This window comes from Apteryx rowi, unplaced genomic scaffold, assembly GCF_003343035.1.
Source record: "Apteryx rowi isolate R43461 unplaced genomic scaffold, aptRow1 scaffold_23, whole genome shotgun sequence".
NCBI lineage: Eukaryota > Metazoa > Chordata > Aves > Apterygiformes > Apterygidae > Apteryx > Apteryx rowi.
The window spans coordinates 373903-386674 of NW_020448641.1; the positions used below are offsets into that span (position 1 = coordinate 373903).

General features: G+C 41.3%; 1 protein-coding gene across 6 annotated transcripts in view; it reads right to left on the bottom strand.

The window, feature by feature from the left end:
• The window catches only part of INPP5A (inositol polyphosphate-5-phosphatase A), a 234021-nt gene that overhangs the window by 153000 nt on the left and 68249 nt on the right, over positions 1-12772 (bottom strand). The gene's annotated exons all lie outside the window — the stretch shown is intronic.

Genomic DNA, 12772 nt, shown 5'->3' on the forward strand with positions numbered 1-12772 from the left:
CTGCCCAAATCTATTAGGCCTCCGGCTGCAGAGAGCGCGTGTTTCTGCCCAGCTTCTTGTGCAGTTTCATCAAGGGTTTTATTTATCTTTTTTCTCCTAGAAATTGGGCTGCTTTGTGTCTTTTCAGATCAAGAGTAATATTTTGAGATGATGATTAATACTCTCAAAAAGTATATCAAAAAACATAATATAACAAAAAGCTTTTTCTTCTACCCATTTGTTTTTAATTGCAGAATAATTAGATGCATTTCCAAGTGTTTTTTGAAACGTAAAAACTGTTAAGAGGCAAGCTATGCAGTGAAACCAGACTGTCACATGATATTAGTACAAGGGGAGTGGACAGATTCATGTATTGCTTTCTTTTCGGCTATGAATACTTCATTATAACATTATTTCAAACACTAATAAACCCATTAGTTTATATCAGTAAATAGCATACCTATTATTTTTCTAGAAAGCCATGCTGCTCTTATTTAAGAATTAATTCAATGCCTCAGGCAAACACATTAGCAAGTTCCTTAAACAGTATTTCATTATTTCCCAAGCAATTATTTTCACATCTTCCAATCTAACATCTTTTCCTGAAACTCAAAGCTGTTCCAAATCAAACATTTCGTTCACAAAAACAAAATTCCTCACACGCATTACTTGAAAGGAGCTGTTAATAAAATCGTTGCTATGCTAGAGCTATTTATAAGCGGTACTGCCCTTAACCCTGCTGCGTACAGGCACGAAGATATTTGTTTGCTAAACACTCTAATATTAAAATTTATGCTATGGAAAGACAAAACCCAAAATCTAGCAAATTTAACAGGAATTCTGACACCAATTTTCTAAAGGAGAGCCACGTGGGACTTTGAAAGACTTTGAAAAAATTCAGATTAAAACATTGTTATCATTTGTGCCTGATAGCCAGTTTATTTCAGAGGAAAAGACCATTTTTCATTACTGTTCTTGCCAGTGCCTAAAACATTCGGCGTCTTCCTCGGACCTCCACGAACCTTTACGCAAAGGCTCCTCGAAGCCTCTAAGGGCATGCGAGGGGGGGGGGGTCTGCCCCGACCTGGCCCTCCCAGTGTCTCCGGCACGGCGGTGCCAGGATCCATCCGCGGACGGGTGCTTCCCGCTCCGCGGAAGCYGGGTTAGGATATCAGGGAGAGCGGCTGAGCAATGGCTTCACGCTCCTAGGAGATGTTCCAACTAAGATATTTCATAGCGCTGAAGCGTTGACCAACACATGTTCCCCAGATGTGCAGCTGTGCACTAAAACACTTACGGCGAACAGCTGCCTACAGATCACTAAGGTGAAGAATTAGTCGTCTTTGGCCACGGACTACGCGTGGCTGAGCTGCTCGAAGAGCACTCCACTTTCATTGCTGCCCCTTGGAAAACCTCCTTCTCCCTCCCCTCTGGTCAGGGGAGGTCTTGCAGGTTAAAACGCCTATGAGAAATATTGCTTCTGCTTCCTTAACGCCGATCAAAGACCCCAAACTAGCGGAGTGCCACCGTTTACGGCAGCAAGCGCACGCGCTTTTCTGGTTGGGCGCAGTTCTGTTCTCCAGCACCCACGGCCACCCCACGCACTGGGCGTTCGTGGTGCTCAGGGACGGGCAGAGCACCGCCAAGGAAGGTGCCATCACATGAGTCTCCCACCCACGTGCTCGGGGAGGTGGGACGGACCCGGCCACCACCAGCGCTGCCCGCCTCATGCCTTTCCTAGGAGAGCATTTGCTCTGCAGAGCCTCTTCTCAGCTCCTCCGGCGAGGAGGCTTCTTCCCTGCACCCCAAGGAGATTTGCCATGCTCTCGCATTTCAAAAAAACTTTACTAAAAGTAATAACCCCCCCCCCAAACAAACAACCCCCACAAATACTGCACTTCCATTCCATTCCCAATAARTGAAAATCCCTACTAGCCATTCTTTCCTCTTAAAACTCTAATTTGCATCATTTGCATGCAACAGATTTACCTATCAGTTTAACTGGGTTACATTCGCTCCTCAAGAAACAGGATTAAAAGAGAATAATTCTAGGTGTTACGTACTATAATAAAAGGAAAAGGGCAAGTAAAAATTGCGAATTGTCATACAAAAGGTAGGGAGCAACTAACAAGCTGCAAAGGACTTGGAGTAAAAGCCTCAGCAGTATCTCCACAGTATCACTGAGCCGTCCAAAGCAGAGTCGTCAAATAAAAGGAATGACTGAGAACATTCACTATTTTGATGTTGTATGCATTGAGCCAATCAATAACTCTTTTTATAAGTCTCTGGACAAATTACTTTAAAAACTCACAGTAATTAAATATTCAACAAGGCAGATGCAAACAAAAACAAAACACATTCCTAAACTGAAACGAAACCTATTTTCCTGGATCATTCACTCTCCAGGCACCAGCTCGGAAATTGCAGGCATTAAGGGAGCTCACAGCACGGCGAGGTGACCACGCTCACCGCTCCAGACCCAGAGGCGTCACGTGGAAATGGGAGCGGACACCGCTTTGCTGCCAGCGTGCTGCTCCGCGGCGGGCAGGGGATGGCTGCACGTGAAGACGGGACTCTCCAGCCAGTGGCATATCCTCCACTGCCACACCTGGGTTTCCCTGCATTTAAGGGGTTTTGTGCTGCAGACCTAGTATCCCGCGTTCACAGCATAAGGCCCAGCTTAAATAAGGAATTCTTCCAAAAAACTGCTTCTCTTTTCAGCGTGTTACTAAGCACTTCATCAATTGTCGAACATCTGGAATGAAGCGCGGTCTAGTATCCCTGATGCAACTTATCAACACCAGCTGCCATAACTAAATACAGATTTCTCTAGGAAGCTTCTATAAGCTGTTCTTTGTCAATCAGGCTTTCCTGATGTACATGCAACTCCCAGAAAGACAATTTTATAGCAACCCCTACATCCATACTCTGGACAGCTAGTTTCAAATGACTTTAACTTTCAAGAAAACTTAACTGAAATGCCMATACTGATAAACGCAACATTCACTGGAATACGTCGTCACGTGCCTTGAACACACCTGCCCAGGGAAGCAATGACCACAGCACGGTTTACATTATATCATAGCTATAGTTTAAAAAAACAACAACAAAAAAGGTTTTGTTGCTGTTGAAAGGTCAGGACAAAAACAATTAGAAAAGTTCCAACTTTTTTAAAGCTTAGAAATTGTTGATTTTCCCTTGTTCTCAGATAGTATGATCTATAATTTAATGTCAAAGATCGCAGCTCTTTTTGGATGTATGCRTTTCTATGAAAAGTTTAATTATTATTTACAAATAATCCCACATTTTTTCAAACATGTACAGTCTATTGCATAAAACTGTAGTATGAAATTCTGAATATAAAATCCACAGCCCACAGAAGATATAAATCCATATAAGTTATAAATCCATAGCTAATACAAATGACAGTACAATGATTCTACATATAAAAAAGCTGCTATGCATGCACATTAACTAATTTTCTCAGTGCTCACATATTTGTGAGCAACAAAAACTGACCGAAGACTGCATTATTGGGCTACTAATCTGCAAACTCTCTGCTTTGTAATTATTCCCCCTCCAAGTATACAGATGTGTCAGAAMACAGAAGAGAAAGATAAACCATGAAATTCCTCACAACAAGAGCAGCAAGAATAGACACCTTATTGATTTGTTTAATAAAATGCATAGAAAAATAGATAGCCAACACGGAGGAAGGTACCACGGTGGCGATGCCTTGCAGACTCCATTTCCACCCAGAACAGATTGGGAGTGATTACTTGAGTGCTGTTTTATTTCCCAGAGAAGTTAGGTGGGGGATTTCWTTTCAGGCTGTTGTAAATACAGGTCCATGTCTCTAAAATGGCAATACTTATAGAACAGTTTTTTTTCATGATTTTGTCAGAAGCAGTAGGATTAACTTCTGCATTCACCAACTCATTTTTGAACTCATTTTTCAATTAACAAAAAATAAAAGCTAACGAAAAGGTGAAACTTTGTGATGGAGGTTTCAAAAAACTCCCAAACAACTGGGTATTTTAATCAAGAACGCTCAGAAAAGAGGGGGCTCCGACATAAAAAGGTATTGTATTATAATGAACAAGATGAAGAAAAAGCCTGCCAGAAAACGGGCGGAAACACAATCAAATATCACTAAGTACTTGTGTAAGGGCAGTAAGCAAATCTAATCACTGAAGGACACTGCCACCATGAGGTCTCAYGTGGTTTTGCACCACTTATACTTCCATATAAATACAGTTCAATCTTTATTTTTCCATTTTACTTTTCCTACCACTTCTAACCAGCTGGAAAGCACTGCTATGCATTTCCATAGATTTGAGCTCACGCATCACCAGCCTGTGGGTCCTGCTTAAAACCAGCTGAAAATTGTAAGTATTTGTGTATCAAACAACAGCACAAAATTAAGTATTTCATTTTACACTGGGTTTTCAGAGGCTCATGGTGAGGACACTTGCCTCTTAGTTCGAAGCAGGGCCTTCCCACGCATTTTCTGGTAGCTTCCAAGCGTTACACACTCCTACATGCTTGAGCACCAAAAAACAAAAAACAAAAACACCCAAGGAACCTGCATAAGTAACAAAGCTTTTAAACAAATTTTATTATTTAAAAAAATTACACTAATTCATTTCTTAAAAAAAAAATATATATTATATATATATATATAGTCAGTAGAGGGAAACATTCGATTAGAAATGATGCATTCAGCCTGGCGATGAGATAGTATTTGGTAGCTTTCATATACACTTATCAGAAAGGAGTTTATGGATTTTCAGAGCAGGATTCTTCTCTCTCTCTGAAGACTTACTGAAAAAACAACAACCTTTCATAACAGGTTACCGCTCTCTGCCAAGCAACCGATTTTGCTGTACACCTACACGTGCAGTRACGCCAGCTGTGAAGAGGAAAAGCAAAAGCAACATCAGAAAAACCACCAACACCATGACTAAACGCAGCAAGGTAATCCACGCAGTGCACAGAGCAGTCCAGATACAACTTTGACACCTTTTGGGTTGCAAACAAGAAGCCACCTGCGCACCAGCTGATGCTTTTTTTTTTGGTGGAGATTGTGCACACTTTCAGCTAGAAAGCAGAGAGTGCCACCAGAAATCCCTTGGCCAACATCAGCGGTGCCGATGGCATCCAGATGAAAAAGGAGCCCCACTACAAAAACTACAAAACGCTGCCAACAGGCCACGAATCAATAACGTATCATGGTCAGCAGCTCGGCTTGCACTTAGAGACGGACTCGAACTGCCAAAGCCGCGCTCCAGCCCCGCAGCGCTTGGAGGCAAGCGGCGGTGTTGCACCGGCGCCGCTGCCCACCAGCCTCCAGGGATCATCGGTGTGGAAGAGAATTAATCTCAAGGTAGAGCCCGAACAGCCAGCCGACACCGCGCATCCCCTCCGGCTCCCTGGACACCTCCTGAGGTATGAACTCTCCTCCTGGAAACCCTGCTCCCACACGTCCTTCAAGATACAGCATCTCTGCTAGACACGACGTCTGCTTTCTTCTCACCTCGCTGCACGCAGTGGAAACCCAGCAGCACAATGCATACGTACGTTGCATACGTACTGCTTTCCAGAAGTCTGGAACAACCCTACGCCTTCCTAAGCGCTGGCAGAGGAGCACCAAGGAAGCCCTGACACAGCGAGATCTTTGGAAGGGTACACAGGAAAGAGGATCCCCACTCCTACGGTCTCCTGAAATACTGGGATTAGCCTTACGGAGCACTGTGGAGTCCCATAAACTACCCCACGATAATAGCCCCGGTAGAGGAAAACGAAAACTGTAAGGTCTAATCATACCAACACCAAGATTTGCATTCAGTACCAGAGAGATTTCATCTCATCACAACACCATGGCTCGAGACTGGACAGAAATGGAGTCTTCTTCCACTGTTTGTAYGCTGCCTTCAAACATATCGTTCTAAAAATGAAGTACAAATAAAATAAAAAAATCCCATAAAGGGAGAAGGGGAAAAAAGGAGAATGTGTGGAGAGGTTGGGGTAACGTGCAGAAGAAAATTCAAACACAGACTGCAGTAGAAGGTAAGTATGGCTAGAAAACATATTGCAAAAGCTCCCACTCAGCAGAAGGGCTACTTCTATATGCTGCAAAATGAAGACTATTCTTGGCATGATAGGTGCACCAGGGCTCCTTCCCTTAGTTTTCCCATAACCAAGAAAACTGCATGTTTCTTAATCAAAATTCCTGAGAAGGACAAACTTTTTAATCGTTTAAAAGTGCATTTACAACATGTTCGTAAAGCAACAATACTGTTACAAAAGCTTTCTTAATAAACAAGTCAGCTTGCAAATATGTTAAACAGTGAGATAGGTGTTAACAATGCAAACTAGAACATCAGCTCCACCTCCTGGTGAAAATCTGCATTTTCACAAAAAAATAAAAACTTCAAAAATTGTTAATGGAAAAGTGGCCTGAAAACTAATCAGGCATGTGAATTCCCTCTATATTCAATTCAATTATGTCTCTCTTCCTAAATCATCTCTTTTATTTAACAAAACTCTAAACTGCCACAGCTAATAAGCTCAGACGAATCAGTGTAAACCATTCATTTCTGGGAACAGGCTGATATTTTCCAAGACCCATTAATAACTATGACAGGATTTATGTACAAGATATATTCAATTCAATTTCCTTTTTCAATTAATGGCCAATTATTCAAACTCAGCTCAACCAAAAATATTACTCAAATATCATTAATCTAACAAAAATTAACTTTACTATTCCCTAAGTAATGAGGACATAATTTTAAAGGTAAAATAACGCACTTTATTTAACAAAATGTTGTCTTTTTTTTTCAGGACYGCCGCTCGCCATTGGAACCCTCCCAGTCTCAGGTTACTGAAGAGGACAACCGCTAGATCAAAGCCCCGCTAGATCCAACASAAGGATGCCCAATGCTTTATCTAGCCCAATTTAGGAGCCGTTTTATATCTAAAAGACTACTGGTACGGAGTGCACGGAATCGAGTAAAAAAAATCTGGAATGTACATTTCTTTAACTATTCTCTATTTGTTACAGAGACACTGAAACGCACGTACCCTTTTACTCAAAAACGTCCGTTATTGCAGCATTTCACCTCTCCAGCGGGTTCCATGCCGCATTGAAGATGCCGCCTGCTACAGCCTCGGGGTTGCCAGAGACCTGCGTTATCGGAGACCCGTGCGCGTGCCTGACGGATGGGATTCCCTGGCTTCCTGCGGAGAGGCAAGGATCCTCAGGATCCTCAGCAACCCCGCCGCAACGCAGGGGCAGGGGACCAAACCCGCTCAGGAGAGTGAACCAGCCAGGCTTCCTCCGAGACTTAGTCCAAGGCCCTCAAAGCGTTCAACGCAGTTTTCTTCCACTTCAATTAGAACAAGAAAAGCCATCTCCATCAATAATCTGCCTTTGCCCATTTCCTGGGTGGTTATTCAAGGGAAGTTTCATTTCAGTAATTATCCTAATAAAATGTGAACTTTGGAAGAAGGCCACCACATGAGAGCAGGATCTTTTTTCCTTTCAATTTATTCACAGTAGCTGTGCTAAACTATTTTTCCTATTTATGGAATCATTGCTGTTCAATCACTTCTTCCTAATGTCAGAAACTCTAGTTTCCAAAAATATTTTTATTTTTTAATTTGAAAGAAAATCTGCTATGTAATGAACAAATTACAATGCAATACACCCTTACTAGGGGGAGCAAGCCAAAAGTTCAGCACATCCAATGTATAACCCAACGGTATTTTTTCATTGCAAGGTTATCTTTTTTTTTTTTTGGGGGGGGGGGGTGACAAGCAGTCAGGTAATTGAGGATTATGTATGTTTGTTTTTACAGAAATCTATACTGAGAAGTAAAGCATCTATCTTACTGTGGAGATGCTTCCACAAATCAGCTAAGATCCGTGACAACCATATATACCTCTTAATACACTCCCTACAAATGTGAAGCGCAAGCTCGTGACCACCCTGCTCTCAGGGGTCCGGTTTCTGGGGGGTTCTAGGGATCTGACTTACTGTAATAAAGACTTTCCCAAACTGCTGAAACTTGGTGTTTGACAGAGAAAGTATGTTTTGAGCTTTGCAGGCGTTTCCTCTGCCTTCCTTTAACAATGAAAAAAATTAATGCATATGCTAAGTAGTATAAAGCCTTAACTGAATACTCCATAAAACAATAAATATAGTGCACCAAGCAAAACTAGCCTTAATCCAATTACAATAAAAAGTTTGCCACTGATTACATTCAGATGTTGTAATATAAAAATAATTATGGATTTGTTGAAAATATGTTGAAATCGAGACATGATGTGTATCATAGAAAAGGAACAGCCATTGCTATTCAGCTCCCGTATGTATGCTCTTATTCCAGAACACAAGCATCTTATTCAGAATTAACAACTTCTATTTGAGAAGCGTGCACAGGTGAATAGTTCATCAAACCCAGCTATTTTTGAGTAACTCTATGTAGAGAGGCATCAAGACTTGTAATTTAGCCCTTACATGAAATATACTGAGTAGAATAAAATCACCAGAGAATGTAAATGCTAAGAAGAAGCTGGGAAAACCAATACAAATGTAATGACTTGCTTTACTGATAGTGAAATCCATTGGCTGTACCTACAAATAAATAAAGCGATTGTATTGAATTTCTCAACTTCCCAGACATTTACCTATTTCAGTCGACTTATACCATCTTCTCTCTTCACTTAGTTTCTGTTAGAGAATATATGCTAAGATCTGCATCCTTGACTGCATTTTATAAGGCAAGAAAAGTATCATGACTTTATCTGAGAGCTTTACGGAAGGATGAATTTTAAAAAGCATTAACAAGCTATTTCGATACCTGAACATTTCTGGCTAACATGAGTCAGCTTTGTCCACACTAGTTAGCTACCAGCATTTCCAGTCGTAACTGGAATAACATCAGAGCTGTTTAGTTAATCTGAAACTTCCAGGAAAGCATCTTTACGCTTGCAAAGGTTGTCGTCCACGAACCTCATCCATAACTGCAGGGAGCTCTCAACTCCGACACTGTCATCTTCCCAGAGCCGGCATGCATCAGCTCTAACGTAGCACCCTTCTGCCAGGAGATTAATCCTCAGATCATTTTTAAGTTTTACAAAACTGCATCTTTGAAGTGTGACGTGACTTACTCCACTCGCATATGTGTGCATGCCTCCCTGCGCTCCCAGAGAAATTTCTCTGCAAAGCTTAGCCCTAAAGCCTTGGGTCAAAATCCACTGCCAAAACCGGACTCCTGCTCTCCGCCTTCCTTTTAGGGGCTGAAGATGCAGCTGGACCTGGTGCGAGCTGCGAAAGGGCCAGCGGCATTTCACAGATCCATTTAGGCTGTCAGCCACTGTTCAGCCCCACGGACTTTTTTTATGTGTTGTTTACTGTGTTTTGAGCTGAACAAATTCCAACATACAGCTTAATCCTCTCATCTAGCAGAAAACCCCCAAAGAACAGAACTACAGTTTTCAGCCTCATCGTGACCCGCCCCCCCCCCCCAAGCCCCCAAACAACCTGTTTTACTACATTCGGTGTACATGACCATAAATGACAAAATGCCTGGTGCTAAACTGCCTGTGTCTGTGATGAACTATTTTGCTTCTCACCATATACTGAATTATTACAGTCTTTAAAATCAAATCACTCCACAAGAGACACTTTGTCAACACATTGCTTTTTATTTTACAACACTCGTGTAAAATATGCTTCCCCTGTACTGCAAGGGAGAGGCTGCATGCTGAAGGGACAGATTATGGAAAATGTTTTCTCAGATCTCATTGTCAGTCCTAACACAGCCAAGCTGTGTAACTACGGGCAGCAAAATCGGATTTAGCCTTGCAGGAACTGAGCCAAGGAAACTCCATAGAAGAAACGCTGCCAAAACTGCTAGAAAAGGGGATATTAGAGCAGGAGGGGTAAAGGTTAACCAAACTGCTGCTACTTGAGCTTTTACATTTCTAAAGAAAATAGCATTTTGCAACAATATATGTGATAAATGTTTATATTTCAAATATAGAGAAGTAACAATATAATAATTATAGGGATAACTTCTGCTGCCAAATCCATGCCTTAGAAGGAATGGAAAAAAACACAGAAGTTGAAGAACTTCGCAGTGAAGTAGAATTAATGAGCAAACAGGGAGATGCATAACATCATGCAAGTATTTCCAAACCACACTGAAGATAAGAATAAAACTTTACCCTAAATGGACGCAACACAGTGGTGAAATCCCCATTCAAATAGTTATTCACTGCACAAAATATATGCATTCAAAGATTGGACAAAGGAGCTGAAGTACTGCCAGTTCAAATCACATTTGTGAAAAGTCATTTATATGAATCCTGGATTCAACACAGTAGTCTTAAGAACTACATATGAGAGCCGTCAGCATTAAGTAGCAATAAGCAGACCAAGTCAAAAAATTAAGCAGCTTAATATAAAGGTGCATCTCACCCACCCTCTTTTCTAGGTTTTCTGGCTCTGATTCCAAGTCACTACTACTTAAAAACAAACAAACAAAAAAAAACCCAACAACAAAAAAGGAACGTACAAAATATTCCTCTAGCACAATGTTTTTTCCCCTGATGATGGCATTATAAAGCATAACTAAATAACATCTAACCATCCTTTGTGTTTTCTCCCTTTTTCACACCAGACTGATTYAGCTCCTAAAGGTTCTTAAGGATTGGGAAGAATAACATATGTAGTATGATGTTTCTGGCTTTCTTCTACACCACCTCCATTTTTCAATATGCTTTTAAAAATTTTGACCCAAGAACTGGATGCCAGAACACATGCTGCTCTCACTACAGCTGAACATAGAGACAAAATCACCATCTTTCTTATATTCCTTCTCCACTAGTTATTCTTCTTTATCCTTTGAGCTGCAGCACTGCAATGGGAGCTTTCTTCTAGTTTGTCCAATACAACCTCTAAACCTAGAGCACTATCATTCCTTTTTTCTTTATTGACTGATTATATTGACAGAATTTTTTCTTCCACGAAGGCCTAGCTTCAGTAAATACAGAATGAGAAGAAAAAGACATGCAAGGTAATATTAACGATAGGAAAGGGGGAATTACAAAAATCTTTGCGGAATACTGCAAGAAAATATAGTACCTAGAAAATTATGCTAATATTTGAGACAAGAAAACACTTTATTTCTTGAGCTATGCGCTTCCTAAAATACAGCTCTTTAGAGACACAAATGGCATGTGCTCTGTTTCTAGGACTGTTATGAACCAGCCTCTTAGAAACCGGACCATAGGACTCGTCCTTTCTCCACACTGGCATGATCTCCGCATAGTCCTCTAATGCTCTAGAAGCAGAGAACTCTGCAGATACTCCAGAAATCTCCTCAAACAATTGTACTTGGGTTTTCAAAGCAGAGATACTGTTTAACTTCTACTTTCTAGCTAACAAAGGGGAAAGCAGTTAATTATTTCATGCAGTATAAATGTGATTTTATCCATTTCCAAATGCAGAGCCACAATATTTATTGAATATTTGTCCTTTTTCATGACAAATGAATTTAAGCTTTTGGCTGTCTAGTAAACTGACATCCAATCAACTACGGTTTTGCTTCACTTTCTGCTGTTGAAGTTTTCTTTCCAACCAATTAAATTAATAATTTTGTACTATTTTGGAAAACTGGCTCCTTTAAAAAACTAAGTGGACACACCATAGTCTGGGACTGCCCTCTGGGCATAACATATCAGGTCACGCTCACTGGTCCCTTGGCCAAACACACAGGATGAGCTCAATGACTGTTTTATTTTTATCTAACATAATGACATTAAAAATAAACGCATCTCACGCTGGGTAGAACAACTTCAGTACTCTAAAGTATCATGACTGCTTTTAAAAATTATAGATGATATTGTGTTATATGCTGCATCAGTCTTCTAGAAAACATCTCCCAAATTCAAATCACTGCCGATTATCCCTTTTTCTTAGAATCACAGAAAAGTCTCGGTTGGAAGGGACCTCTGGAGACCACCTGGTCCAACCCTGGGCTGAGCGCAGGGCTGCAGGACATCCAGGGCCCCCGACAGCTCTTCTCACCTCACCAGCAGGCGTTTGCTGCAGATCCGCTATGGACCTGCAACGGGACCTCTGCAGGGTGCGCGTTAGTGAGCAGTTTTACGCAGATGCACTTCCAAGTTGTAACTAAAACGTTCAATTCTTCCTTACTGCCTACTAGGCTTCCTAAACATTTTCAACATACAGTCTTAAGATCCCTGTCATGCGATTTGTCCCACTAAGTTTCAGTAATGCCAGTAATATAATTTTTCCCCTCTTTGATGAGAGAGAGAAAATTCTGATAAGCCTCCTTCGCTTCCATATTACTAAAGCTCCCAGCAAAGTCTATTAAAAAAAAAAAAAAAAAAAGCCATCCAGGTTCTCATTCACCTAAATTACATGTTACCACATTGGGATTTTTGTGGGGGGGAGGGTTGTTTTTTTTGTTTTTTTAAGCCACCGGCAGCAGCAGCAGCTCGCTTGTGCAGCCAAGCCATGGGAGGCCGTCGGGGAGCCCGAATAAAATCGCTCCCCACAGCTGCTGACCATCACCATCCGGCTGACGGTACAAAGCAATCCAGCCCAAACCGTGCAAAACTAGGTGAGGCACATGTAGTTAATTACAGGGGCAGAAAGGGGCACTGTGCCACGGCTAAATGTGAGAAAACTACAGGAGAAAAGGTATAGGAGAAGAGGAAACGTTGAACTGGGGAGAGAGGAGAAACGGTCTGGGAG